This window comes from Schistocerca americana, unplaced genomic scaffold (assembly GCF_021461395.2).
Source record: "Schistocerca americana isolate TAMUIC-IGC-003095 unplaced genomic scaffold, iqSchAmer2.1 HiC_scaffold_296, whole genome shotgun sequence".
NCBI classification, from domain to species: Eukaryota; Metazoa; Arthropoda; class Insecta; order Orthoptera; family Acrididae; genus Schistocerca; species Schistocerca americana.
Genome location: NW_025726012.1, coordinates 93820 through 98819, shown reverse-complemented (window position 1 = coordinate 98819; position 5000 = coordinate 93820). Strand labels below are relative to the sequence as shown.

Here is a 5000-nt window from a genome sequence, read left to right as displayed (position 1 = left end):
GCCCGGGTGCGCAGCCTGTCCTTCCGCGGGCCTCGGTTCGCGTCTGTTGGGCAGAGCCCCGGTGTCCTGGCTGGCTGCCCGGCGGTATATCTGGAGGAGTCGATTCGCCCCTTTGGGCGCTCGGGCTCCCGGCAAGCGCGCGCGGTTCTTCCCGGATGACGGACCTACCTGGCCCGGCCCCGGACCCGCGCCGCTGTTGGCTCGGGATGCTCTCGGGCGGAATAATCGCTCCCGTCAGCGGCGCTTCAGCTTTGGACAATTTCACGACCCGTCTTGAAACACGGACCAAGGAGTCTAACATGTGCGCGAGTCATTGGGCTGTACGAAACCTAAAGGCGTAATGAAAGTGAAGGTCTCGCCTTGCGCGGGCCGAGGGAGGATGGGGCTTCCCCGCCCTTCACGGGGCGGCGGCCTCCGCACTCCCGGGGCGTCTCGTCCTCATTGCGAGGTGAGGCGCACCTAGAGCGTACACGTTGGGACCCGAAAGATGGTGAACTATGCCTGGCCAGGACGAAGTCAGGGGAAACCCTGATGGAGGTCTGTAGCGATTCTGACGTGCAAATCGATCGTCGGAGCTGGGTATAGGGGCGAAAGACTAATCGAACCATCTAGTAGCTGGTTCCCTCCGAAGTTTCCCTCAGGATAGCTGGTGCTCGTACGAGTCTCATCCGGTAAAGCGAATGATTAGAGGCCTTGGGGCCGAAACGACCTCAACCTATTCTCAAACTTTAAATGGGTGAGATCTCCGGCTTGCTTGATATGCTGAAGCCGCGAGCAAACGACTCGGATCGGAGTGCCAAGTGGGCCACTTTTGGTAAGCAGAACTGGCGCTGTGGGATGAACCAAACGCCGAGTTAAGGCGCCCGAATCGACGCTCATGGGAAACCATGAAAGGCGTTGGTTGCTTAAGACAGCAGGACGGTGGCCATGGAAGTCGGAATCCGCTAAGGAGTGTGTAACAACTCACCTGCCGAAGCAACTAGCCCTGAAAATGGATGGCGCTGAAGCGTCGTGCCTATACTCGGCCGTCAGTCTGGCAGTCATGGCCGGTCCTTGCGGCCGGCCGCGAAGCCCTGACGAGTAGGAGGGTCGCGGCGGTGGGCGCAGAAGGGTCTGGGCGTGAGCCTGCCTGGAGCCGCCGTCGGTGCAGATCTTGGTGGTAGTAGCAAATACTCCAGCGAGGCCCTGGAGGGCTGACGCGGAGAAGGGTTTCGTGTGAACAGCCGTTGCACACGAGTCAGTCGATCCTAAGCCCTAGGAGAAATCCGATGTTGATGGGGGCCGTCATAGCATGATGCACTTTGTGCTGGCCCCCGTTGGGCGAAAGGGAATCCGGTTCCTATTCCGGAACCCGGCAGCGGAACCGATACAAGTCGGGCCCCTCTTTTAGAGATGCTCGTCGGGGTAACCCAAAAGGACCCGGAGACGCCGTCGGGAGATCGGGGAAGAGTTTTCTTTTCTGCATGAGCGTTCGAGTTCCCTGGAATCCTCTAGCAGGGAGATAGGGTTTGGAACTCGAAGAGCACCGCAGTTGCGGCGGTGTCCCGATCTTCCCCTCGGACCTTGAAAATCCGGGAGAGGGCCACGTGGAGGTGTCGCGCCGGTTCGTACCCATATCCGCAGCAGGTCTCCAAGGTGAAGAGCCTCTAGTCGATAGAATAATGTAGGTAAGGGAAGTCGGCAAATTGGATCCGTAACTTCGGGATAAGGATTGGCTCTGAGGATCGGGGCGTGTCGGGCTTGGTCGGGAAGTGGGTCAGCGCTAACGTGCCGGGCCTGGGCGAGGTGAGTGCCGTAGGGGTGCCGGTAAGTGCGGGCGTTTAGCGCGGGCGTGGTCTGCTCTCGCCGTTGGTTGGCCTCGTGCTGGCCGGCGGTGCAGGATGCGCGCGCCTGCGCGGCGTTCGCGCCCCGGTGCTTCAACCTGCGTGCAGGATCCGAGCTCGGTCCCGTGCCTTGGCCTCCCACGGATCTTCCTTGCTGCGAGGCCGCGTCCGCCTTAGCGTGCTCCTCCGGGGGCGCGCGGGTGCGCGGATTCTCTTCGGCCGCCATTCAACGATCAACTCAGAACTGGCACGGACTGGGGGAATCCGACTGTCTAATTAAAACAAAGCATTGCGATGGCCCTAGCGGGTGTTGACGCAATGTGATTTCTGCCCAGTGCTCTGAATGTCAACGTGAAGAAATTCAAGCAAGCGCGGGTAAACGGCGGGAGTAACTATGACTCCCAAAGCCCACCTGATGCGTAATATATGGACCCTCTCGATTCACCCCTCAGCATCCTTGTGATGTCGGGTGGATGATGGTTCAATTAGCCTCTCGGTGGGAAATCCTAGCTCTGGCCTCCAAGTGGCGGGAGTCGTGAGGGTGCTGCGAAAGGTTTCGCGTAGGTGTACCTTTCCAGTATCCCGACCGACAGAGCAGGGTGCTTTTCGGGCTTGGGGGTTACCTCCCCCCCTGCCTTTGTTACAGCTGGTGCAACTAATAGAAGCAAACGTGGTACCAGGCCTCCCGCTGGAGCGCCTGTGCCAGCTGATGAGCCAGCCAACCAGCCAACCGGTGCGGGTCGAGCGCTGCTCCCCGCTATCTGCCCTGATTGTATGCGGTCCTTCTCCACCAAGACCGGACTTGGTGTCCATCGGCGTCGCGCCCATCCGACTGCTGTTAATGCTGAGATCAAGACCGAGAGGAAGAAGGCCAGGTGGTCCCAAGAAGAGCTCCTGCGTTTGGCCCATGCAGAAGCGACTCTTGCCACCCAGGGTTGCAGATTTTTAAACCAGGAACTTGCAAAGGCCTTCCCCGAGCGTACGCTGGAATCAATTAAATGTCAGCGTAGAGCGCAGCCCTACAAAGACATGGTGGCGAAGTTTGTCACCGAGCTCGCTGGCATGGATCGCGGCCTTCAGGGTCCTCCTCCTAGCGAGCCTGCAGTCAGTCATTCTTTGCCACAGTCTCCACCTCGAGGGGAAGATGTTGACCTAGCCATCTGGTCATTTCTAGTAGAACTCCCCCAATCAGACCGCCGATTCCGCTCGCTTGATGATCTCGTGGCTCTGGGTCCCACCACTAGCCGTGAAACAATCCAGGCTATGTTGCTGTCTGTTCTTGATGAAGTAGGCAGCAGGGAGCCAGCCGTCCACCAAGCTGCGAGTGTGCGGACCCAACAGCCCCCAGAGCGGAAGCGTGCACGCAGGAGATGGGAGTATGCGGTGGTCCAGCGTGCTTTCAAGAAGAACGGAGCACGCTGTATCAACGGACTTCTCGATGGCACACTCTTGCATCAGCCACCATCCATCCCAGGGCTGATTGAGTTTTGGACAGACCTCTTCTCTCCACCACGTGTCAGGTCTCGACCTCCGCGTGGGGAGGGTCTGTCCGATGAGCTGCTGCCATTCTCGAAGAGGGTGCCCTTCAGTGACCTCTGGGCTCCCATTTCTGCAGAAGAAGCCACCGCTGCTCTCCCACCTCGCAATTCTGCTGCAGGTCCTGACGGCCTCACGCCGACACAACTGCGTCGCCTTCCCCGGGAGGTTCTCCTCAAGATCCTTAATTTCCTCCTCCTTTCCCGTTCCCTTCCCTCCCGACTCCTTCAGGCCAGAACAACCCTGCTGCCCAAGAAGACCGCCGCAGCATCCCCTGCTGACTTTCGTCCGATCACAGTGTGCTCGGTGCTGACCAGAGCCTTTCACAAGGTCCTGGTTGGCCGCCTGATGCGCTACTGTGTGTTGGACGATCGCCAGCGGGCTTTCATCCCTCAGGATGGGATGCTTCACAACACCTTTCTTCTAGATCTGGCGATGACTCAGGCGTGCCGAGCTGCCGGCTCGCTGTACTTGGCATCTCTGGATGTGTCAAAGGCCTTCGACTCGCTTGCCCATGCTGCCCTTGGCCCGGTGCTAAGGGCCCATGGTTTGCCGGTCGAGTTCGTTGACTACATCCAGGGATGCTATGAGGCGGGATCGACGGTTATCTGCGCGGATGGGAAGTCGTCAGGTCTAGTGCGGCCTTCGAGGGGTGTTCGGCAGGGTGACCCGCTGTCTCCTATCCTCTTCAACATGTCCATTGACATTCTCTTGTCTCGTCTGCCTGCTCATATTGGTGCACGCATTCTTGGACGGCGGATAAATGCGGCAGCATTCGCCGATGACCTCCTGCTGTTCGCCGAGACTCGTGATGGATTGCAGGAACTTCTCACCATCGCCACGTCGGCCCTGGGGGATCTCGGGCTCGAGGTCAACCCACGGAAGTGTTTTTCTCTCGCCCTTGTCTCATCAGGCCGGGAGAAGAAAACCAAGGTCGACGAGACTGTCATCTTTCGTGCTGGGGGGAACAACATCCCAGCACTGGCGATGGGAGATACTTTCAAGTATCTAGGCCTGCAATTTTCCACGTGCGGACGCAGTCTTTTCCATCCCCGGCGGGAGGTCGAGAAGCAGATGGACATCATCAAGCGTGCACCACTCAAACCTCAGCAGCGGCTTTTTGCCCTTCGCTCTGTTATCCTCCCGGGTATTTTCCATGGCCTCGCCCTTGGGAGGACTCGTCTTGGGGCCCTCTCTTCCCTTGACGTCTGTGTTCGTGCAGCTGTTCGATCTTGGCTGCACCTGCCAGTAGATACGCCGGTCGGTTACTTCCACGCCCCCATCTCTCATGGGGGCTTGGGGGTGCCTGCAGCCCGCTGGCTGGGCCCTCTTCTTCGTAGGAGAAGATTGGCGAAGATGCAGGGACTGGGTGCGGCAGCGGACGATTCTTCCCAGGACTTAATCCAGCGAGAAATTCACCAACTGGACCACGCCCTGCAATGGCAGGGGGAAGTTATAAAGTCCAGTTACCAGTTGGGCCGGTGTTGGGCCGACCGCCTGCACTCGTCGGTCGACGGCGCTGCGCTACATGAGTCTGCCCGAACACCAGGGCAGCACTGCTGGGTCTCCAATACGCGGCAGTTCGTAACCGGCCGCGACTACATCTCATGCCTGCGAGTCCGGATTAATGCCTTACCTACT

General features: G+C 59.2%; 1 pseudogene; it reads left to right on the top strand.

The window, feature by feature from the left end:
• Positions 1-5000, top strand: part of LOC124579148 — a 7753-nt pseudogene that overhangs the window by 653 nt on the left and 2100 nt on the right.